The sequence below is a fragment of the Fundulus heteroclitus genome, unplaced genomic scaffold, assembly GCF_011125445.2.
Source record: "Fundulus heteroclitus isolate FHET01 unplaced genomic scaffold, MU-UCD_Fhet_4.1 scaffold_91, whole genome shotgun sequence".
In the NCBI taxonomy this organism is placed as follows: domain Eukaryota; kingdom Metazoa; phylum Chordata; class Actinopteri; order Cyprinodontiformes; family Fundulidae; genus Fundulus; species Fundulus heteroclitus.
In genome coordinates, this window is record NW_023397373.1 from 531,337 (window position 1) to 557,250 (window position 25,914).

Consider the following 25,914-nt stretch of genomic DNA (forward strand, 5'->3'; position numbering starts at 1 on the left):
TATTGGTCCAAAGATTATTACTTCAGTTTTTTTATTTAATTGAAGAAAATTTTGGGAATTTTTTCAGGATGAGGCAGCTGCCTGTGCCTGTGAGGCAGCACTGAGGGAAGTAGGGAGGGACTCACTGCAGCTCTAGCTGCTGTTCTAAGAGAATGACAATAGACCCACTCAGTTTTTAGTGGTCCTTAATATTAATGACGTCACTCTAAATGTAACTTTTCCTTTGATTTCTACATTGAAAACCTTTATCCTTGACCATTCAGTGAAAAAAGTCTGTTCATTTCACATTGTGTCCCTTCTCTCTGATTGGCCTTCTTCTTGAGTAGAGATGAAAAAAGCCACACTGCTACTGAAAAAACTATAATCTAAATGCTCAGAAAGCTGGTGGATCCGAGTAGAGCAGGGCAAATTGAACCGGTTTAAAAGGGACATAAAATCGTAATTTGTTCTTGAGCTTCTTATTTTATCTAAGATAAGATAGTCTTTATTGATCTCACAATGGAGAAATTCATCTTTAATCTTAATTAAATCCCAAAGTAAAATAAATTGCCAATCCGTCTTATTTTGAACACGATGGGCTAGGCTGAACAGTTGCTCTGTGACCACTCCTACAGTGCTGCAAAACAATCTCTATAAAATCCCAAAATCAAACAAATGTTTCCAATCTGTCTTTTTTTAACTGGAAAAATAGCTTTGGGTGGGTTAACATTTTCACGTCATTTGGTGAGTTTTTAGAAGGAATTAATCAGAAGATTATATCAAAACACTGTAGTTGTCATGTTGTGGCAGAATAGTCAAAATTTCTACATTTAAATAAAATGACGTCTCCTTGCACTCATTTTATTACCGTATTTTTCGGACTATAAAAGACATGATATACGATATATATAGCGATATGTTCAAATAACCTTGAGTAACAAATGTTTTTAGCAACATAGTGCCTAAAGTTGCATTGTTATATCTCATATTAACGTGTCAATTTTTTTTGTTTGAAAAATTTATTGCATAATAAAAATTAATTTTAAATGTTTTATTTTAGCCCCCTTTTTAACCACAGCTGCACATAGAAGCTTTTTACAGATTACAGTATTGTCACATTAGAGCTCATTAGTGGTTAACACTGGACCTTAAAAAACAGAACATCCCAGCGGCCAAAAGGAACACCAAGGAAAAATCTGACACAAAATAAACCTGAAATAAAAGGTGATCTTTTGTGCTTAAGACATAAAAATTTGTATAATAAAAATGTGACAAAAACATAAGCTTATATATTGACTATAAAATCAACTGACCAGTCGCAGTTAGATATTCAGATCATCTCAAAAATATTTCCGTTGCTCTTTAGATGCTTGGAAATTTTAAACAAACATTTATTTTCTGTCATATGGGATTTAGCAAAAGAAGAAGCCAGTTTCAACTGTTTTACGGCTGGTTAGTTAAAGTTTCCTTCAGTGTGTGGGAGGGGGGGCTAGACACGCGGAGTTTACAAGACTCTTCATTTTGCACTGGATGACGTTTTAGGTGGAACAAATTTGTGCTACTGCTACCTTTTGTGGCAATGGTGTTACGGCATGTTTTGCAAATTACCGCGTTTTGTTCAACCTCCTTCCACTGCCTGAAACTCTCGCTGTCGCCATAGTTCTCGCTGTCTCGTTAACATAACTAAGAGCACGGGTTCGTTGCGTGTGTGTGTGTGTGCCAGAACTCTTTCTGATTTGGAGGAGGAGCGAGTGATGCGTTCACAGCATGTGGGGAAAAACTAAACTCACAGTGAATTAAATACAGCTTCTCAATCTTGCCATGAAAATTTATACTCGATGGTCGCGATAAAGCCATTTTAACCATCGCGCGGAGGAAAACTTGAGATACATCGAGTATACTCGACATATTGCCTATGCCAAATGCGAATAAATGACCCGTTTGGCGAGTGAATTTCAGAGGGCTAGCTGCCACATGGCATGTAAATAATTGTACCAAATAAATTGTGTTTTTCAGTCATCATTTGGGTGGATTCTTCTGTATTTTTTAACTCATAGGACAACAAACACACGTACGCAAACACTCACACGTGACGTGAGAGCGACAGGATCTGGGCTGCAGATGATCCATTCACAGCTCTGTCCATCCAGAGCTCAGTCTAGACCCGCCTTCTGCGGAGCTGGTTCTGCTTCTTTCACAGCTTATTTCTGCTGCAGTTAACAGAGCAGCAGGAAGAGCGATCAGAGTCATGATTTTTGGTCTTAACCAGCGGTGAAAGTGCAAAGCAGGAGGCAAAGGGGGGAGAGTGGCTCCCAGATAAAGCCTTCATTCAGAACCAGTTATGGCTGCACGCTGGATCAGAACAGATCTGCTAACCAGATGCAGTCTAAAACGGCAATTAGTCTGTTTATAAGTTTCGTTCTTATTTATTCTGCATTTTTTAATTATGTGCGCCGTGTTTCTGTGCCTTAACCGTTTAACTGCTCCTCTCCCCTCCCTTTCCTCGAAGCCAGGTGCTTTTATCAGCGGCCAGCCTTTAAAACGTGAATCACTACGTTTAATGTCCTTCCACTCGTACCAAAATGTCCCAATTAAAATCAGTAGGAGAGTCAGTAGCTGTGTTTCATGCTCTTTTGTTTTTAACGACACAGAACCAGTGGTGCTTCGGTGAGCTGCTGCCTTGGGCTTGAAGTCAGGTTCGCAAAATTGCGTTGCATGTAATTTAGGTAAAATCCAGCAGCTGGATCATGCATAAAGACGCAGCGTGAACCCATGTGTGCTTTAAAGGGGAAGTCCGGTCAACAAGGAAAAATCAGGGGACCATTAGCTATAACTAAAACTAATACGTTTGTGGTTATTTAATGAACTTATCTTTAATCAATAAGAAAATAAAAACATAAATTGTCGTCTGGATAGCTGTGTATGGAGGCGGCCATTACTGCCCATATTTGGGCAGTAAGGGCCGTCTGACATCACATCCTGTGACGTGGAAAAGTGGAAGCGGCGACAGCATTTCTCCCCGCTTTCCATGCAAAGTCAATAGGAGCCGTTCTACACAGCTGCGATCATCAATAATTTTTTCGGATTTCGAGAGGACTTCACCATTGACATTCCCACGAGCTGTTGCTGAAGCAACAATGCCCACGTGCATGGCTATTGGATGTTCCAACACAACTGGTAAAAGTGGAAAAAACATTGCTTATTTCAACTTTCCGGTTCATGAGCCACCGGGCTCGGCTCTGGATTGCCAACTTGAAGAGAGCGGATTTGCTATGTAACTTCTGACCAGAGAGAAAACACGTCATATGCAGCAACCATTCCGAAGAAGAACGTTTTGAGCATGACATGAGAGCGAGGATTTTCGGTAAGTTATTTTTAAATTTTTAATTTAGAATTTGCGGGATGGTTACCGACCAGACGGGCGGAGGGATACCACATGTGATGTGGCATCCCTCCGCCTCAGCATGTGCTGGAACACTTTTATATTTTAATATTTGTACAATAATGACCACCTGCCCTATTTACTAGGGGACAAATATAACTCAAGTCGCTTCAGCGCGATCTCTCCTCCGCTGCAGCGCCGGCAAAGCCGTGCTGCGGCGGAGCGCGCGCGCGCGCACATACACGCGTATACATATATACTGTAGGACCTGACTGAGTTTTCACTGGAAATAGGTACGGCTGGATTCCGTCAAAAGTCCAGTGTCTGTCAAGAAACTCTTCTAAAAAATCCATATCGCTATCAGATGATGATGACTCCACGGAACTCTCATCACTGTCACTAAGTAATTCATCACTCTCTGCTTTGTACAGAGCACCGGTCGTCACCATCTGGAAAATAGTGCGCCCGTGACAAACAGAGCGTTGAAACTTGCTCAACAGCGGGTCCGCCGAGTGACGTCACAAAATGGGAGGTGACAGTACTATTCTTGAACAAGATGGATTCCTCCACATAAACATGATTTAATTAAAAATTAAATTAAATATTTTTTAATATAATTAAAAAATTATTCTTAATTAAAAAAACATATAATTTTTTGCACAGTATGTAGTAGTTTTATATTTAAAGTACTTTCAGCAGTTTGAATTCTGATTTTGACCGGACTTCTCCTTTAAATGATGCAGCTGAAGGGGAAATGTTGGACCGTATAGGCTTGATGAAACTCCACCTCATTCACCAGTGAGACCAACATGGCTAAACAAACCCGTAGAATAATTAAAATCTGTAGTGTTTTCATTGCCTGGATGTGAATTTGATAATTCATATTGTGCCTTTTATAATCAACTACAATATTTTCTTATAGTAAATGGACTGAACTTATATAGAGCTTTTCCAGTCATGCTGACCACTCAAAGCGCTGTACACTATAGCCACATTCACCCAGTAGCTCTCACTAACGCGCACACATTCATACACCGACACACAGCTCGGTAGGCAACATGGGGTTAAGTGCCTTGCCCAGGGTAGCAAGGGGAAGCTGGAATCGAACCCACAACCTTCTGATTGCCAGACAACTACTCAACCCATCAAGCCACAGCCTTATCAAAGTAAGGAAAAAAAGATTTCTCTTCTGTCTAAACTAGAAGTGCATTCATGTCAGGCGGTCTGCGCCCGGAGTCCGCGCTAGCAACAATAAACCAAGTAAGTTAATATAAAAGTTACGTTTATTTTCACCTTATGTTAGAAACAGGGCAGTGTAGTCCACCTACGCTGTCCTCCCAACAGAGACGGATAGAGAACTGTGGACATGAAGAGACGGAGTGATATTACACACTTGGGAAGAATATTTAATGCGCCTTATAATCCGTATATGTGAACGTAGATGCATTAAGCACATTGGACAAAGCCTAACATTTTGTTTGAAAAGCATGGCTGAAAAGGTCAATATTGTGTCATCAGCACTTTTAGGTAAAAAAAGGTAGCTGTACAAAGGGGTTACAACAGTCATGTCATTTTATTCTATGTTTTACTGTTCTGCATGTTCCGTCAAAGAATTTAATCTAACAAAATTTCCTAAATATATCTTAATTAAAACAAGCCTCAGTTTAGGCTGAGATCTGTTAAAAACTACCGCACCCGGTTGCTCATCACAGAAACATTCTAAAGGAGTTTAATCAGCTGTCTCCAGTGTTCAGACATTAACACCTCACAGGCGACATGTCACGTGCCAGCCTGCTTCAAAGCCTCCACCATCATCCCTGTTCCCAAGAAGCCAAGGACCACAGGACTTAATGACTTTAGACCCGTCGCTCTGACCTCTGTGGTTATGAAGTCCTTTGAGCGCCTTGTGCTTTCACACCTTAAAGTAAACCCTGATCCCCTCCTGGACCCCCTCCAGTTTGCCTACAGAGCCAACAGGTCTGCAGACGACGCTGTCAACCTGGCCCTTCACCACATCCTCCAGCACCTGGACTCTGCAGGAACCTACACCAGGATCCTGTTTGTGGATTTCAGCTCTGCCTTCAACACCATCATCCCAGCTCTGCTTCAGGAGAAGCTCTCCCAGCTGAGTGTGCCTGACTCCACCTACAGGTGGATCACAGACTTCCTGTCTGACAGGAAGCAGCACGTGAAGCTGGGAAAACATGACTCTGACCCACAGATCATCAGCACTGGTTCCCCCCAGGGCTGTGTTCTTTCTCCTCTGCTCTTCTCCCTGTACACCAACAGCTGCACCTCCAGTCATCAGTCTGTCAAGCTCCTAAAGTTCCTGACGACACCACTCTCATCGGACTTATCTCTGATGGTGACGAGTCCGCCTACAGGCGGGAGGCTGACCATCTGGTGACCTGGTGCAGGGAGAACAACCTGGAGCTCAACGCTGTAAAAACAGTGTAGATGGTTGTGGACTTGAGGAAGAACTCAGCCCCAGCTACCCCCATCACCCTCTGTGACTCCACCATCGACACTGTGGAGTCTTTCCGCTTCCTGGGAACTATCATCTCCCAGGACCTAAAGTGGGAGCTGAACATCAACTCCCTCACCAAGAAAGCCCAGCAGAGGATGTACTTCCTGAAGAAGGCAGCTGAAGAAATTCAACCTGCCAAGGTCAATGATGGTGCAGTTCTACTCCTCCATCGAGTCCATCCTCACCTCCTCCATCACCATCTGGTACGCTGGTGCCACCACCAAGGACAAGGGCAGACTGCAGCGTGTCATCAGGTCTGCAGAGAAGGTGATTGGCTGCAATCTTCCATCTCTCCAGGACCTGTACGCCTCCAGGATTCTGAGGCGTGCAGAGAAGATTGTGGCTGATCCGTCGCACCCCAGTCACAGACTATTTCAGTCACTTCCCTCTGGCAGGAGGGAAGTGACTGAAATAGTCTGCATCATCAACACCAAGTCAAATTCCTTGTAAGTGCAAACCTACTTGGCAATAAACTTGATTCTTATTCTGAGGTTAACACCCATAGAGGGCCGTACACATCCAAATTGTGTCATCATTAGAGAAACTGTGTCACCTCCGGGACGCTATCTGACAGATATGAGTCATTTCCTTGTGTCCGGTGCTATCCAAGTGTGGCAGGCAGTTCTGGGTTAAGCAGTTTGTCCCAGTTGATGCTCCCTCCTTTAGGGGTCCCTTTCCCCCTGGGAGGAGGGGAGGAAGGGGGAGTAGGGGTGAACGCAGCCTGGGTGTCTACAGACAAGTTCATTGTTATTGTTTTTATCCGGGGTTTTCGCGCATGCGCGCCGGACTGGTAGGCAAAAGGCGAACACAATTGTGGACGCAAACAAAGGAAACGACGAGTTCTCGACGTATTTTTCTTCTTTAGATAACGTATCACAAGATCGTTTTAAGAGTAAGTTGATGGTATCAGATAGCCAGATCCACACAGCAAAAGCCTGAAGGGACGGAGCGAGTCTGTGAAATGCTGGCCAAGTGTTCCGTACGGCAACATATACAGCTACCTTATAAACACAGCAGTACACACGAGAGAGCATGGAAGCCATGAAACCACTGGACGGCTACAATTATTTTTATATCGGGACCCCATGAGGGATTAAGCAGGTCAGAAAATGGATGGATGGATGGATGGATATTCAGACATGTTTGTGTAACATCCGAAAGCGGAGTCGGATACAGACAGCGCCCCAGCAGAGAGGAAGATCCGCCACCGGTAGGTAAAAAAAAAACCATTGTTCACAAAGGATTATTTTGGTGTTTTTGTCTTATTAATCCTTTTCACAGACTCATGCCAGAGGGTTTGCATACATTGTACATGTACGTATATTATTACGAAACAAACGTTTACGTCTTGACTTAAGTATACATCCTAATTTTTTATTTATACAATGATTTAAGTAGAACAATGACCAGTGCAAGATTAAGTTGTATTTACCGGAGATGAAGTGTAGACTGCAAATTCTGTCGTAGTATGATGGCTCCCACAGTCGATTGAGATTGACTGCCTGCATCCTTTTATTGAAAATATCCATTTCTTTGGTCTTTCTTCATCTTTCGGTAAACGACAGAAATGTACATCCGACGATTTGGAATGCCTCTGTGTGCAACCGGGAGCACAACAAGTCGTAGGCATGGTTTAGATTCCAAAATAAACAAAATAAAAGTACGCTCTAATTCACCCGTTTTGTCATGTAGTAGACGAGAACAGTACTGTTTTTGCCTACCAGCGGGACCCGGATGTAGCGCTGACGTCACGCGTGAACTGGTCTATTGTCATGTGTGTGAGAGATGTTAGTGTTGGGGTGGGATTACATTTTCAGGTCAGGGGGTGTGGATGTTTGGAGGGCTCCGTGTCCAGCTCACTATCTCTGTCCTGGTCCATGTCGACTCCTGGTGTTGGTTCTATCGAGGGAACAGGGGTGTGTATAATAAATAAGATCCCAAAATAAAAGTGTTGCTAACCTGGCTTATTTTAAACGCCAGAAACAGGAGGTCCGTATATACATTGCAGAGTTTAAGGAAGGGGGAGACATACTTCAGTGTGACCTTTGACATCATAAACTAGCAGTTCAGGTATGCAGAACAACCTTAACAATTGAGCATTTAGTGATCAGGAAAAGGAGTATCAACAGATGGCTGGGTGTAATTCATCACAGATAAGATGGTGCTCGCAAAAACAATCAACATTTATGGTGAGGCTGTTTCTTGCACCAGGCCTTACTCTGTAACACAGGAGACAGAGATATCAGTCTTCTGAAAAACACTTTGTCTGAATGAACTCAAACCTTAAAAACTTTTAATAGTAATGAGGAAATCCTTGATAAATGCAATAAACATGGTAAATAAAAATAAAACATGCAGAGAATAGTAAAATATAATATAACAGTTTTATAATCTGATGCTCTTTTATGTGTGGACATGGACATATTAGACACATTGGACAAAGCCTAACATTTTGTTTTAAAAGCATGGCTGAAAAGGTCAATGTCGTGTCATCAGCACTTTAAGGTGAAAAAAGGTAGCTGTACAAAGGGGTTATAACAGTCATGTGATTTTATTCTATGTTTTACTGTTCTGCATGTTCTGTCAAAGAATTTAATCTAGCAAAATTTCCTAAATATATCAGAATTAAAATGTGCCTCAGTTCAGGATAAAATCCAAATACTATCTAATGTGCATAATGTGTTTCAATGTTTCCTGCAGATGTTAAGCAGAAGCTGGTTGTTAAAGGAGAAGCTTCTTTAGACCACAGACCTCGTGCCGACCTTCATGACCCAAAGCCCCCTCACATAACGGAGGAGCAGAAGGGAGTCTACATGAGTCTACCAGGAGAGCAGCTCAATAGGAAGGAGGTGATTAATGCCATCAGGTTTCCAGTCTCTGCTCCTCCCATAAAGAGTCTGGATGATGAACAGCCTCTGCTGCTCTCACAGCTTTATCCAGACACAATTGAAGGCAGAGAGCTTCCAGAAGAGAATGATGGAGAAGAATCCACCAGGATACAAGATCATGGAGATGCTTCAATTTTTTTAGAGACTGAAGACACTGAGGAAGATAAAGAGGACAGTGATGTAGAGCACCCTCTGTCTGAGCTGAAACAATTGTCAGACTCTGGATATAATAAATGTCCTACAGAGAAGAAAAAATGTAGGAAAGGTCACACAGGAGTGAAGCTTAGCTGTGAAGACTGTGGCAAAACATTTATGGGAAAATCAGCTTTAAACAGACACATGAGAATCCATACAGGACAGAAGTCTTTCTGTTGTGATCTATGTGGACAAAGATTTAGTGAAAAAGGAAATTTAACAAAACACATGAGAATCCACACAGGAGATAAGCCTTTCTGCTGTGATCTATGTGGAAAAAGCTTTAGCCATAAATCAAGTTTAAACAGACACATGATGATCCATACAGGACAGAAGCCTTTCTGTTGTGATCTATGTGGACAAAACTTTAGCCATAAATCAAGTTTAAACAGACACACGATGATCCATACAGGACAAAAGCCTTTCTGTTGTGATCTATGTGGACAAAGATTTAGTGAAAAAGGAAATTTAACAAAACACATGAGAATCCACACAGGAGATAAGCCTTTCTGTTGTGATCTATGTGGACAAAGCTTTAGCCTCAAACATAATTTAAACACACACATGAGAATCCATTCAGGACAGAAGTCTTTCTTTTGTGATCTATGTGGACAAAGCTTTAGCGTCAAACATAATTTAAACACACACATGAGAATCCATTCAGGACAGAAGCCTTTCTGTTGTGATCTATGTGGGCAAAGATTTAGCCGCAAAGGAACTTTAAACACACACACGAGAATCCATACAGGACAGAAGCCTTTCTGTTGTGATCTATGTGGTCAAAGATTTAGCGAGAAAGGAACTTTAAACACACACATGAGAATCCATACAGGACAGAAGCCTTTCTGTTGTGATCTATGTGGTCAAAGATTTAGCGAGAAAGGAACTTTAAACACACACATGAGAATCCATACAGGACAGAAGCCTTTCTGTTGTGATCTATGTGGAAGAAGCTTGAGCCACAAATCAGCTTTAAAGACACACATGAGAATCCATACAGGACAGAAGCCTTTCTGTTGTGATCTATGTGGGCAAAGATTTAGCCAAAAATCTAATTTAAAGACACATGAGAATCCACACAGGACAGAAGCCTTTCTGTTGTGATCTATGTGGTCAAAGATTTAGCGAGAAAGGAACTTTAAACACACACATGAGAATCCATACAGGACAGAAGCCTTTCTGTTGTGATCTATGTGGAAGAAGCTTGAGCCACAAATCAGCTTTAAAGACACACATGAGAATCCATACAGGACAGAAGCCTTTCTGTTGTGATCTATGTGGGCAAAGATTTAGCCAAAAATCTAATTTAAAGACACATGAGAATCCACACAGGACAGAAGCCTTTCTGTTGTGATCTATGTGGGCAAAGATTTAATCAAAAAGTAAATTTAAACACACACATGAAAATCCACACAGGAGATAAGCCTTTCTGCTGTGATCTATGTGGACAAAGATTTAGCGACAAATCTAATTTTAAGACACACACGAGAATTCACACAGGAAAGAAGCCTTTCTGTTGTGATCTATGTGGACAAAAATTTAGCGACAAATCTAATTTAAAGACACACATAAGAATCCATACAGTACAGAAGCCTTTCTGTTGTGATCTATGTGGACAAAGGTTTAGTCACAAATCTAGCTTAAACAAGCACAGAAGAAACCATACAATGCAAGAAATGGCAAGTTTTTTTGTATAGCACATTTCAGTACAAGGACACGTCAAAGGGCATTACATAAATTAAATAAAAACAGAAACAAATTGGACTACAAATTTAAATGTTTTCAGTTGACGGTTTAACTAGAACAGTCAATCCTAAACAAATGTGTTTATAATCTTGATTTAAAATAACTCAGGTTTTTAAGCACTTTTTACAGTCTTCTGGATGTTTGTTTCAGTTGGTAGAATATAGGAAGTCAAATTTTTACAGGTTGTAAAGCGCTTTGGGGTCGTCTGACTATTTAATGTGCTATACAAGTACAAGCCATTTACCAGATTAGGCTTGAATCAGAAGATGTCTGGAGGGTTGATACACTGATAACAAGTTTGTGATTTATTTAGATGCTAAGCCATTCAGGGATTTTATAGACTAAAACAAGTATTTTAAAGTCTATTTTCTGAGATACAGGGAGTTAGCGTAAGGTCTTAAGGACCAGGTCGATGTTTTCTATTTTCTTAGTCTTAGTGAGGATGCGGGCAGCAGCATTCTGGATTAACTGCAGTTATCTGATTGACTTTGTTGGTGGACCTGTGAAAACACAGTTTCAGTTTTTGATTTGACTAAAATTAAATGCATGGATTAGTTTTTCCATAACCTGTTGAGACATCCATCCTTTAATCCTGGAAATGTTCTATAGGTGATAGAAGGCAGACTTTGTAATTGTGTTTAGATGGCTTTGGAGGCTCTAGTGCAACGGCGCTCAAACTGGGGTCCCCGGACCATGGGTCGGGGGTCCGAGAAACTGTTATGTCGGGCCTGAGGAGGCACTGCTGAGAATGTGTTATGGTTGAGCTAAGTATCATAATGGACACATATTTAATGTCCACCTCATTAATTAAGGTTAAAGCCAAATCAGCTAAAATTAGGAAGTATGACAACAATTACATCAAGTTTGGCTTTATGGACAATGGGGATGGGAGACCAAAATGTGCTGTCTATTTTTTTGGGCCTATTCTTGAAAACAATATTTCTTTTTATTTCTTTACATAATAAAAATGTTAGTTTTGTCAAATATTGCACAACTAAAAAACAAAAAATCAAACAAAACGTTAACAATTGATATCAAGTGGAGGGAGCAGCAAATCTCTAATTTTAGTTTATTTTTAACAACATACATCATTTCTGATTTGTTTAATAATAAAAAAGGCTGTATCAGCATGGGGAATCTAAAGGGGTCCTTGGAAAACCTTTCCCGTTGCTAAAGGGTCCCTGACCACAAAAACTTTGAGAACCCGTGCATTAGTGTACCCAGATTTTGGGCCTGATCTGTGGTTACTAGCTGAAGCAAAAAGCTGTGTGCAAAAATTTTTTACTTATGTTTTGTTTTTATTCAATTGAAGGAAATGTTGGCACATCCATGCATTGATTTCGACATGACCTTGTCAACATATAGCAAGGTCATGTAGAGCTGAAATTGTTCTGCATAGTTATGGTAAGTGATGGTTTTTATGATCTGAAGTAAAGGAACCATGTAGATATTGAATAGGAGGGGACCCAGGATGGACCCTTGTGGAACCCCACATGTAATTGTTTTTTTTTTTTGTCTTCTCTGATGTAAAGTTACATTCTGAAACAAAAAAGTCCCGTCCTTTAAATAGGATTTAAACCAGTTGAGTGCTGTACCAGAAAGGTTGACCCAGTTTTTAGGTGCTCTAACAGAATGGAGTGATCGACAGTATCGAATGGTGCACTGAGGTCCAATAATACCAGCACTGTGGTTCTTCCACATTTATGTGGATAAAGGTGGTCTTTGTACTGTGGTGAGCACAGAAGCCTAACTGGAAAACACCAAATTGGCTGGTCATTGTTGAGAAGGTGTTTAACTGTTGAAACAGCTTTTTCAATAATCTTACTGATAAAGGGGAGGTTTATTTGGCTGAATTGGGACATTTACCGGTTACAATGGCAGTACTTTCATCATTTAAGTGCTTTTAGTGTTGACTGTCTCTGATGTTTCTCCCTGCGTCTTTCCCTCACAAGGCAGCATGGATAAAAATAGCCGGCACGGCAGCTGGTTTTAGCTTGCGAGGTTAACGACCCCTGTTATCAATTTTGTTGGAAAAATGACTCAACGTCTTCTGGAGAGAAGTATTGAGCACAAAAGTGGGTAATTTTGTTCTTTTCTTTATTTCATGTGGGAAGCTACGAAGAATCACCAAATTTTTTCAGTTTTTTGTTTTGAAGTTGCAGTCAACAGTGGAACCGTGCGGTGTTGTCTAAATAGACCCCAGTCAGCCACAAAATGATAAAAACAACTTGGGTAATGTTAACCTTCCTGTGTTAACGCTGTAGGTTACAGTCCAGTAGGACCTAACTACGTCATCAACCCAGCATGCATTGCGCATGTTGTGCCGTCAAGCCATGAGGAAAAATCTGATTGAGTTGTAAGCAAAGAACTTTGACTCTTTTACAGGCACTGAGGAACTGCCCACTCAGCAGGGTGCCGTTGCTATAAAGCCAAGTTTCCACAGACGTTCTCAGCCAGGCCAAGCTGAGAGCAAAAGCTGATCTGAAATTGCCCGCTGTAACAGGCTCAAAGACCCGTGAGAGCAGCTATGCCTAGGAAGCCAAGTAGAGGCCTGCTTTCCCTATGCTGCAACCCCCTTTCATAGCCTTGGAACCTGGGCCGCCTTCTAATGGCTGCATGCTGCTGGTCAGACAGCGTTCATCCTCCCTGCTTCCACAATTTCCAACTAATTTGAGTTTGTTTTTATGGTTATAACGAACGGGATTTACACAGGGGTTTAATACATTAATGGGATATTGATATTTGTTTTCCGGGCTGCTTATTATAACCAAAATACGATTTGAAGCCTTTTAAAAATGGAGCTGAAAGTCTGCTACCCTAATCGTATTAGCTTCCGGATAACATTCGTTCTTCCCAGATACACAAATATGGTTTGTTTCAAACATAAGTTTTTTTATAGTGGAAAAGAAAGTCTAAAAACACATGAGAATTCATACTGGACAGAACCCTTTCTGTTGTGTTCTGTGTGGACAAAAGTTTAGCCTCAAACATCATTTAAACACACACGGAAATCCTTAGGACAGAAACCTTTCTGTTGTGATCTGTGTGGACAAAGCTTTAGCCAAAAATCTAATTTAAAGTCACACATGAGAAACCATAAAACGCAAGACAAGGAAAGTTTTTGAATTTCACATTTCAATATCTATTTGATATCTCTCTTATGTATTATTGTGTTTGTGTTTATTATTATTGTCATTTATTTACTGGAACATATACCATGCTTCATCTTACCTCATACTATGTTTTTCAACTGTCTCTTATCATTGCAGAACGCCTGCAGAGATATAACTCTTTTTCTAAGACCTGAACTGAACTGTGTGAATGGTGTATTATCTTGAATGTCACATCATAAATGGTTTCTAATTAGGGACCTCCCTGAACACAATAAAGAGAGAGGAAGCACAGGGTGTGTTTTCAGAGCAGTAAGGAGTTGTAACTGAGCACATCTCTGCTGTTCTCCTCTCAAATAAAACCAAACTAATGCTTGTTGTCTTTCTTCCCTCGTGTTGTTTAATGAATGTTTAGGGTATTTGAACCTGACATGTTTCCAACCACTTACCTCTGTAAATCAACATTTTCAACTCTGACTGTAATGAAGAACAAATGCAAAGCTTGTTTACAAGTGGAAGATGATCTTAGAGTTTGTTTGTCATCCATGCCTCCAAGAATAAACTGTGTGGGGAGAGACAGGCTCATCCTTCTCACTAATTGTCAAGAGGTTATTGATGTCATTGATGAATGGCTTGACTGTGTAACAAAGCCTAAAGCAGATATTGATAACTGGGAGTTGGTTCCACAGGAGAGGAGCCTGATAGCTAAAGGATCTGCCTCCCATTCTGGTTTTAGAGACTCTAGGAACCACCAGCAGACCTGCAGTCTGAGAGCGAAGTACTCTGTTAGGAACATACGGGGTAATCAGAGCTCTGATACATGGGGAGTGGTGGCCTAGTGGTTAGAGCAGCGCACTTGCGCTCTGAGAAGGATGCAAGTACCCAGTTAGATCCCTAGAGCCGGCACTCTGGGTCCCTGAGCAAGAACCTTAACCCCCGATTGCTCCCCAGGTGCCACACAGTGGCAGCCCACTGCTCCCCAAGGGGATGGGTTAAGATGCAGAAGTGAATTTCTCCATTGCGAGATCAACATGTTCAATTATTATTATTATATGATGGAGCTTGATTATTTTAGAATCAGCTACACCTGTTAGAAAATCTAAACTCTCCTGAGTTTCCTAATGTGTTTTTTTGTCTGCTTTGACTCTAGATCGAGAGAAGTAGCTATTTTAATCCACAAAAACGTTAGTTTTTATAGATCCTGAAGGTAGATTCATTATAATAAAAACATCTGTTCACAAACAAAAGTTATGTATTGTCAGTTTATATGGTCCAAATATTGATGACCCGTCATTCTTTTATAAACTTTTATGCACTTTCAAAGCAATTGGATTGTTCTCCTTTTATTGGGGGTGACCTCAGCTTTGGTCTAATTGAGGAAAAAGGTTGATTACAACAGGGACTCAGCTTGGTTGGCTATCAATAAATGTAGTCAAACAATACATGAGTGATTTTTGAGATACAGTTGTGTTCGAAATAATAGCAGTGCCTCAACAGCAGCAAGAAAATCACTGGTGTTATTAACATTTCAAACTCTATACCCCAGATAAGTTTCTGGGGGGTAAAATAAAGGTATAGAAAACCAACAAACCCAACAGGACAGCCATGCATACTGTGGATTCTGTGAAATTGAATGATTAACTGAAAAGGGTGTGTTCAAAAAAATAGCAGTGGTGAGTTCAATTAGAGAGGGCATCAATTAGGGAGGGTATTCTGGGAAAAAAGGGTGTTAACAGGTGATCCGTATTTAAGGATCAAGACAACTGGCATGCTGGCTGTGCATTTGTCCTGAAAAAACAAGGAAAATGGGTCGTTCAAAACACTGTTCTGAAGATGAGCGTTTCCTAATAAAAAAATTGATTAAAGAAGGGAAAACATACAAAGAGGTGCAGAAAATCATTGGCTGTTCAGCTAAAATGATCTCAAATGCCCTGAAATGGGAGCAAAAAACTGAAAAACGAGGAAGAAAAAGAAAGACAACCCCTCGAATGGACAGAAGAATAGCCAAACTGGCGAAGACTCAGCCAATGATGGGATCCAAGAGGATCAAGCAAGACCTTCAGTTGACAGTGAGTACTGTGACAATCAGAAGACGTCTTACTGAGGTTAACCTTCCAGCAAGAAGCCCCCGCAAAGTCCCACTGCTGAGAAAAAGACATGTGCAGAAGCGTTTACAATTTGCCAAAGAGCACATTGACTGGCCTGAAAAGAAATGGCATAATATCTTGTGGACAGATGAAAGCAAGATTGTTCTTTTTGGGTCTAAGGGTCACAGGCAGTATGTCAGACGCCCTGCAAACACAGAATTCAAGCCACAGTACTCACTGAAGACCATTAAGCATGGTGGTGCAAGCATCATGATATGGGGATGTTTTTCATACTATGGTGTTGGTCCGATTCACCGCATACAAGGGATCATGGATCAGTTCCAGTACATCAGGATCCTGGAAGAGGTCATGCTGCCATATGCTGAGGAGGAAATGCCTTTGAGGTGGACCTTTCAACAGGATAATGACCCCAAACACACCAGCAAGCGAGCAAAAGCATGGTTCCAGATGAACAAGATTCAACTGATGGAGTGGCCAGCACAATCCCCGGACCTTAATCCCATTGAAAACTTGTGGGCTGACATAAAAAGTGCAGTGCATGAGGCAAAACCAAGAAACGCTGAGGAAATGTGGAATACAGTGCAATTATCCTGGGCTGCAATACCTGTGGAACGATGCCAGAAGTTGGTTGACTCCATGCACCACAGATGTGAAGCAGTCATCAGAAACCGTGGTTTTGCAACAAAATATTAGTTTAGGATACTCAGCTAGGTTCACTTATCAAGAATTTCTTTGTTTGTACAGTACATTTTTGAGTTTCCAAGGAAAGATGGCAACACTGCTATTCTTTTGAACATGCCATTTCTTACTTTATTTGAAATATTATTATTATTATTTAAGTTTTGATGACTTTGCGCAATTGTTTTGCTTTGGAATAGAATGTACTGTGTCCCCAATGTATCTGTGTTCATTAAAGTACAATTTCTTTGAAGAATTTTGACATTTACTCATTTTTCTAAAGGCACTGCTATTATTTCGAACACAACTGTACATAGCAATCTCTTCATCCTAACAGTAAGGAATATACTTTCTTTTTAAATGTTCATCATTCCTACTCTCGTTAGGACTACTTCTTAATCAAAAACTCGCTGCTGTCTGACATTTCAGATGCTGTAATACATCTTATTGCTGTCAGTGATCATGCTCCACTTTCTTTAACCCTAATAAATAAAAAAGTAACCCCCACAAAACAAAAGCTGGAGATTTAATACATCATTGCTTAAGGAGGAAGAATTTATCAAATATTTTAAAGTAGAGTGGGCTTCATATTTGGAATACAACGATCGACCAGGGACCTCAGCATCTATCCTCTGGGATGCAGGGAAATCATTGATGAAGTGAAAATAATTCCATTCTAATCTCATAAAAAGGAGATAGAACACAAAAAGATTCAGGAATTAGAAGAACATTTAAGTTACTAGAAGCCTCCCAGGAAGAGGATAAGCTGGGTAAAATCTGTAAAGTAAAATTAAAATTAAACCAATATATTAAAACAAAAGTTAATGAATAAACCAAGTTGAATAATAGCTTTATTTAGTTGTTTTACAGATTTGACAGTCTGATAAAACCAGTGAATGCAGTTATTTCCTGTTTAACTTTGAAGCAGAGCTGGTGGAAGTATCAGTGCTCCCTCTAGTGGACGGGGTAGTTGTTGCAGACAGTAACTGAGTTGGGACCCTCCACAGACTTTAAGCACCTTCTTTATTTTCCTCCACAGGCTGCAGAGTCTCTTTAGATTAACATGTATTATTCATTCATGTTTCTCCTGATAAAATGTGTAAAATAATGTGCACTAAATGTGAGACCTCCTGCAACTTTACACTTGTCTAGCTCAGATGACTTAAAGTCTACCGCTGTGAAGTGACTTAGTGAAAACAAAGACTGGTCATAGAGGGAAAGTGTTTCTGCTGTGTGATCAAACAGCTCAGTCTGTAGAAAGTATTCTGTGTGGTCTGTAGGCTCATTTCTCTGAAGGCTCCTGAAGACTAACAAGCTAACAAGGAAAAGCAACGATAAAAAGCTTGAAACAAGTGTTGACCTGTTGGATGGTCACTACAACATGAAAAACCAAAGTTAAGCTGAAATGGTTTTGGTAAGTTCTGGTTGCTGATAAATTGTTGGACATGATGATTTCAAAGTGTAAAGTTCTCAGACAACCAAATGAAGAACAAAAGCCAACATTTCTTGATCTCCATTCAGAGTAAAACCATCAGAGACAGGTTTCTCCTGAGACCCTGGTCTAAAGAGCAGCTGCTCCACTGTGAAGGTTCTGATGACAAAGCTGTGATTCTGGTGTCCCCTGATCTCAGCTTCAGTTTCTTCATGGATCAGATGGACGGACAGACTGTAGAGACGTGTTCTGGCCTCAGTTACCCAGAAATCCAGCCCTGCTACTAGAGCCTGCTTTGCCCTGCCCTATAAAAGGAAGTGGAAGCCTTTACTTCCTGTTTGACAGTCTGACCTTTGACCTGACCCGGTTTGGATGGAGGAAGCACATGGAGCAACCCTTTGGGTAAGTGCACTTTGAGCTCAAGCGGTGACTTTAAACCTGTAACTGTGTTAATGTGACTGAATGTGGAGTTCAGGTGGTGAGAGAAGAGGAGAAGGTTTAGATGTGAGGAGACCTGAAGCTGCTGCTTTGGTTCTCCAGCTTCTGGATCGGCTCAGTCAGATTGGTTCAGAGGTTGGATTCAGATCTCAGTTTGTTGCATTGAAACACTAATAGAGGTCATTCAGATCCAAGGTTCTTCTAGCTCAGCTTTGGTGGTTGGTCTGTTTGCTGAGGAGCTTTCACAACATGTTGGTGCTAGCATGTGAAGCAGAACATGCTAACTCCTTTGACCTGCTTGGAGATGTTTGACTGTGTTCAGAGACTCTGGTTTAGTTGTGATGTTGAGTTTCTGAAGGTTCGTTGAACTTCTTTGAGCAGGTCAGCTGAATTTAGCGTGTTGGACTCAGATGTTGATGCTGACATGTTTTGTAAGTTGTTGCTGAAGCTCAGATCAGATGCTGCTGTTGAACCAATGTTGATTATCTGTTTTAGAGTTTCTATGTAAGAAAATGAGATGTGAATCAAGCTTTGAAAGTATTTTGATTGAGAAGATCCAGAAGCTGAGGAAGTAAAGCAGTAGGTCCTCCTCAGATCCAAAGGTTCTCCTCTTGTTCTCCTGATGTAACTCCACATTCCCAGTCAGGTTGATAGTTACTGGTGTCCAAGTTGAGCAGCAAGTGAGGAAGCACAAGCAGTGGAGGTGTGTCAGCAATAAAAAGTCAGCTCTGCAAAGAGCATAACCCCCGTCATGAACCTCCTGAGAAGCCGGGGAGGGGACACGGCCCCCTCACCCACTCCCTACACTGAGACATACTTACCTCTCCAGGTCACAGGACAGGCAGGAGTTGAACCCAGGACCTCCACCTCTGGTATCTTCTGGTCACAGACAGTTCCACTGCACCATCAGGTCCACTCCCCTCTCAGTGTTCTTCTCTTGGTACTTTTAAATTTTTCATTCAGAATCCTGGACTCATCAAAATACAGACTCTAAGATTCTTCATAACAATAAGGAGCCTGATAGTAAATTGAACTCAGACCTTCTAGATTACCAGCCTACAGTCTATCACACTGAGCTACTGACTGACACTGGTTTAACTCTTTCCTATCTTGTTTAAATTTCTCTCAAATTGTTCAGTTTTGGGTTTATTTAAAACAAGGAGCTCATCTGTCTTGATCTCATGACCTCCATAGTGCTGATATCTGAGCAAACATCCTGAGCTATCCAACCAGACGTCTTTCTGCTGTATCCTAAAGCCTCTCACTCATGATCTCTGATCTATCGGCTCAATCTGATAACTGGAGCTGACATCTGGACGTTTAGCAGTTAATAGGAATTTGCTTTAAACTTTACCAACTAAAGTCAACTTGAATTTCATTAAAGCAATAGAGAAATGTCTAAAGTTGTTAAAGTAACTAAACATAATTGATGCTAAAGACTCATTATTACCAGGTCTTGGTCAGTTGATGAACTGAATGAAGACGCTAGATGTTCTCAGTCCTTGATTCCATCATACTGAGCTGTCAGGTCAACTGTCTTTTTTCTGGACTTTTAATTTTCACACTTGGGCTCTTAATGTCTTCTCAGGCTTTGATCCCAAGCTTTATCCAATTTAATCCAATTAAAATATGTTTATCATTGGTTTTTTTTAATAAGTATTCTAATTCTTAATAACAAGAACAGAGACAAAAAGCTAAGTTAACCAATAGGTAAAGAATAAACCAAGTTGAATAATAGCTTTATTTTGTTGTTTTACAGATATGACAGTCTGATAAAAATCAGTGAATGCAGTTATTTCCTGTTTAACTTTGAAGCAGAGCTGGTGGAAGTATCAGTGCTCCCTCTAGTGGACGGGGTAGTTGTTGCAGACAGTAAGTGAGTTGGGACCCTGCACAGCACCTTCTTTATTTTCCTCCACAGGCTGCAGAGTCTGTTTAGATTAACATGTATTATTCATTCATGTTTCTCCTGATAAAATGTGTAAAATAATGTGCACTAAATGTGAGACCTCCCGCAACTTTACACTTGTTTAGCTCAGATTACTTAAACTCCACCGCTGTGAAGTGACTTAGTGAAAACAAAGACTGGTCATAGAGGGAAAGTGTTTCAGCTGTGTGATCAAACAGCTCAGTCTGTAGAAAGTATTCTGTGTGGTCTGTAGGCTCATTTCTCTGAAGGCTCCTGAAGACTAACAAGCTAACAAGGAAAAGCAACGATAAAAAGCTTGAAACAAGTGTTGACCTGTTGGATGGTCACTACAACATGAAACCAAAGTTAAGCTGAAATGGTTCTGGTAAGTTCTGGTTGCTGATAAATTGTTGGACATGATGATTTCAAAGTGTAAAGTTCTCAGACAAGCAAATGAAGAACAAAAGCCAACATTTCTTGATCTCCATTCAGAGTAAAACCATCAGAGACAGGTTTCTCCTGAGACCCTGGTCTAAAGAGCAGCTGCTCCACTGTGAAGGTTCTGATGACAAAGCTGTGATTCTGGTGTCCCCTGATGTCAGCTTCAGTTTCTTCATGGATCAGATGGACAGACAGACTGTAGAGACGTGTTCTGGCCTCAGTTACCCAGAAATCCAGCCCTGCTACTAGAGCCTGCTTTGCCCTGCCCTATAAAAGGAAGTGGAAGCCTTTACTTCCTGTTTGACAGTGTGACCTTTGACCTGACCCGGTCTGGATGGAGGAAGCACATGGAGCAACCCTTTGATTTGATCCAGTAGTCAGAATGAAAACTTCCTCTTTCAGGGCTTTAAGTGGAGCAGCAGGTGAATGTCCAAACACTAAGTCAGCAGGACTAAAACCTGGGGACTCTTTAGTTGCTTCACTGGGAAACGAGGACACCAGCAGAGAATCAGTGAGATGTCTGCATGTTTTGGTGACTGGGACTGAGTAACCACACAGGCTGGCTACAGTGTGTGTGGGGGGTTGTTCCTCTCAGGACCCCGAGACTCAGATAGTTTTTACCTTGGGTTGTTTCTGAGGAGCCCTGCAGACGTTCTCCTGTGTTCCTCTTTGTCTGGGTTCCCAAAGCCAGCAGAACAAGCTGTGCAGCGTTCCAGTCCTCGGGTCAGAACCAGCCTCTCCATGGGTTGGTGGTGATAAAGCACAGCGCTGCAGCAGGAGGCAACGGACGATGAGAGCGGCTCTGAGCTGCAGCTCCTTGAGTCGTGTGACGTTCTGTTTGTGTTGCTGCAGCTTTCTGAATGTACCGTATTTGTTCTGCTTCTTCTTCTTCATGTGTATTTATGGAGCCACGCCTCAGTGACATATATTTATGTACACTGGAGAAAAATCTAATAAAATAATGGAACACTAACTGCATGTCTTTCAATTTTATTATTACTATTACAACAACTACTATTATTATTATTTTAGCTAGAGATAAACGGTTTTAAATGTTTTCTGGCTTCCAGGACTTTATTTTATATTTGCATTATGTTGATGCAAATGTATCAGAAACTGGACCTGTTGTATATTTTAGAGCAGGGTTTCCAGAGTGGGATGTGAGATGATTTCCTGATGATGTGCTAAAAGCATTAAATATTTCCCTATTTGTGAAACCGACTTTTAAATTTTATTTTAATTTTATGACTTTAATCTCTTACTATTATAACTTGATTCTCATATCTATCTATCTATCTATCTATCTATCTATCTATCTATCTATCTATCTATCTATCTATCTATCTATCTATCTATCTATCTATCTATCTATCTATCTGTTGTTATCTGAAAAGTTTCATAACCCTTGTTTTAGTGCTAATTTAAAGAAAGTTAAACTTTCTTTAAATGCATAACTATTGTAACTTGATTTAAATTAGACGTTCATTCCTCTTTAACACGTCTGTTTCCTCACCAGCTGAATAGCTCTTCAATATTTAGCAAATATCCACCTATTTTATCTGTATTTCATGAACTGGACCAGAATCAGAGCTCCAGGCAGTGTTGGACCTTCCTAGGCTTAAAACTCAATGTACTGGATGGAAAGATTTTAAGAGTTAAACTGATCATTTTAAAACATGGAACATTTCCAGCATGTGCGGACAGACTGGGAGAAATGAAAAAAAAAATACAGTTTTTCATGTTCTGAGGAGAAACTTGCTTCTGGAGTGAAGCCAGAGCAGAAGCTGTGGAGCAGAACCCAGCTGCTCAGAGTTCTGGTTGGACCTGCTGGGCTGTTTTCCAGGAGGAGACGAAGGTTTGGGATGTCGACGCCCCTTTTTGCAGAAACACCCCGAAATTTAAGTCAAATACGAGAAACGTGGATATTTTGGTAGATGAGTGAGTAGCTCAGGGAGTAAGAAGACATGCTGGTTGGTATCCTGTTACCTAAAGGTTGCAGGTTCAACTCCAGAGGGCATCTTGCTGCTTTTTGATTCCAATAGAGGGAAAATGGAGTTAAAAGTGGTCTAGTCCAGGAGGTGAACCTGCAACCTGTGACTCTGTAGCGCACTTCTTACTCCTCCGAGCCACCGCTCATCACACCAGAAAAGGTTCTCGGGCGCCATTTGTCTCATAAAAATGACAGATTTTGGTAAAAAAAAAAAAAAAAAGTCCAGGAATGAGCCAGAAGCTGAAGCTCCAGCTGAGGCAGAGGGCTGATCAGGAGGTGGTTTGTTGGTCTGAAGGCTCTTGGTTCTGCTCCACAGATCATCACCTGCAGAGGCTCCTCACACGGCTCTGCTTCATGAACCCACTGAAGCTCTTCAAACCACCAGGAGCCCAGTTCTTACAGAAAAATACTTTATTTTTCCTCAGTATATTACTTCATGTTTACATAAATAGAAATAGGTTTTCTTTTTGGACTAGTCCAGAACCTCAGAGGTAAACATTTAAAGGCCAGCACGGCATGCAGAGTCACATTTCATCATAGAAAATAAAACAGGTAAAAACTGAGTTTTGTTAGTCTTCAGCAGAGTGAAGGAGGTTAGTTGACCCAACTAGAGGAACCTGAACATGATGAGGGAACACAGAGCGTACGGGCAGAACCAGCAGCAGGAAGTGGGCTTGGAGCCTTAAAGACGGATGCAGGAACAGCAGCAGAGGGAGACGTCTTCAGCTTTCATCCTGAAAATCTGAACTCATCTGTAGAGACGACAAAAACCCCTTAGTTTGACTTTTCTTCACAGAGGAGATAATTGATGTTAAATGTGCTTTGGCTGAATCTCACCTTTGTGCACCTTGGAGAAATAATTGGGCATAACAATGAAAGCAGAGCAAAAGCACCACTTCTGAATATTAAATAAACCAGCAGCCCATTTATAGACTGTTTCAGCACAAGCTGCATTTATGTAAATACTACATGCTACATTTGTCCTTCTACATATTTTAGAACATTTATTCCGTACGTTTTTCAAATTTTTCTTTGAAGAGTCAAAAAAGGTTTTAGATATTTAATTCTTTTTATTTTTCTGATAGTTTAAACATTTTTGAAAATGTCCTTTAGAAATGCTTATGTCTCATTGTTTAAGGCCTTCCTAACTCAAAAGTAAACCTTAATCAACAGATTATGACCATCCGAATGAAATTGAGAAGGCTGGTTTATGATCCATAATCTGATCAGCATCCATGTAAATTCATGAATTTACAGCGCCTGCATTTGGAGGATGGAGCTGCAGCACAGAACATTTTGGGATGATCATCATTTCCTCTCCACAGCAACAGCAGGAGTTCTCTACCATCTCAGAACCAGCTGCAGGTCCATTCTGTGCGCTCAGAACAGTCAGAACCAACACACCTATGCCTTTATTGTTGTTTTTTCCTGCATGAAGAAGTATAGAACTTCTGTGGTTGTTTTATGGAAATTCAACCACTCTGCTAACGTCAGAGAGTTTCTACTATGAATAAATCTTGGTGCAATAAACACGTCATGATGAAATTACATGATTTAGAGCCCATATAAATAATGCTTTCTGTAGCGAACGCAGTTACATAAGCATTTTTTTGTGTGAATTAATTTTATTTTGTGAATATCCATTTCATATTTGTGTATTTTTTGATTAATATGTACATACTTTGGGAAATATTGTAATAATGTCAGATGGAGACGTCACTGATTAGGTCATCACTTTCTCGCGTGATATCTTTGATGTAAAAATTCTGAGTTTCGTTTATACTCAGTCGGCGTGTGCAAGAGTAAAGGCAAGAGACTGAAATATAGAAGAAATGGACTTGTAAGGACTTCTAGCGACTCCTAACCTTCTGGTTGGAGGGGCATACGGTATGGACAATTGAGAAAATTTATATTTTGTTTAATAAGTTTCAGTTGATAATTCATATAAGGGAACATGGCGGTTTCACTGATGAATATTTTCAACCGTGTATTTTGCAGTATTCACGGTGGTCTTGGGCGTTTGTATGACGGAAAATCCTGTAATAAACGTTTGGAACCATCAGTTGGATAATTGCACTTACATCAACCAGTTAGAAGTTGGGAGCAGCTATACTTTCAGAATACTTTCTTTCCTTTTAATCTGAACACGTTTCAATCAGGGAAAGTTGGGCATGTAAACAAGCTCCTGTCATTAACCAGCTAACAAACTAAGAGCCGCCTTACGAGCTACCAGACTGATGTTTACGCGGCAGCTGGAAGAATGACTTCAGCCGCTCAGGACTCTGCTCACAGCCCTGAGACAAGCCCTGTCCTCGTTTCCTCACTTTGAAACGGAACAAACTTAAAATATTGTAAAGACTTAACCTGCTGTTGAGCTTCCATCGCCCTCATCAATGACTCCATGTTGTTTCAGCTCCTGCAGCATCACTGTGGCGTTCCCGTGCCATGTCAAATCTTGCATAATACTTTTTTTCTTTGGAACAGCAACATGCTCCCTATCTTTTGAGGACTTAGTCTGAGTCGTGTTCTGTGTCTTCATTTAATAGAATTTACTACAGTAAATCTGTATTTAAAAATACTGCCTCCTCCTTGCTGAGTCATCTGTAAATAAAATGGGTAGCACTGCTGCCTTGCAGCAAGAAGGTCCTGGATTCGAGTCCGACCCTGGGTCTTTCTGCATGGAGTCTGCATGTTCTCCCTGTGGGTGCGTGGATTCTCTCCAGGTACTCTGGCTTCCTCCCACAGTCCAAAAACATGACCGTTAGGATAATTGTTCTGTCTACATTGTCCTTAGGTGTAAGTGTGTGCGTAAATGGTTGTTTGTCCTCTGTCACTGTGTTGCCCTGCGATAGACTGGCAACATGTCCAGGGTGAACCTGCCTCTCATCCATTGACAGCTGGAGAAAGGCATGTGTCAGAAAATGGAAAGAAGACGTCTATTTTCCAGGTAAAAACAACATGATCACATATTTACTAGCTTTAAACAGGGATTCATATATTTCCAAATCAAGACTTCCTCTGGGTAAATCAGATCACAACCTTGTTTTTCTCTGCTCAGATTATGCTCTTTGTCAGCCACATGAAGAGGACA

The 25,914-nt window shown here is 40.8% G+C and overlaps 1 protein-coding gene across 3 annotated transcripts in view; it reads right to left on the minus strand.

Annotated features, from left to right (window-relative positions):
- Positions 1 to 25,914, minus strand: part of LOC118562406 (NACHT, LRR and PYD domains-containing protein 12-like) — a 629,435-nt gene that overhangs the window by 500,768 nt on the left and 102,753 nt on the right. The gene's annotated exons all lie outside the window — the stretch shown is intronic.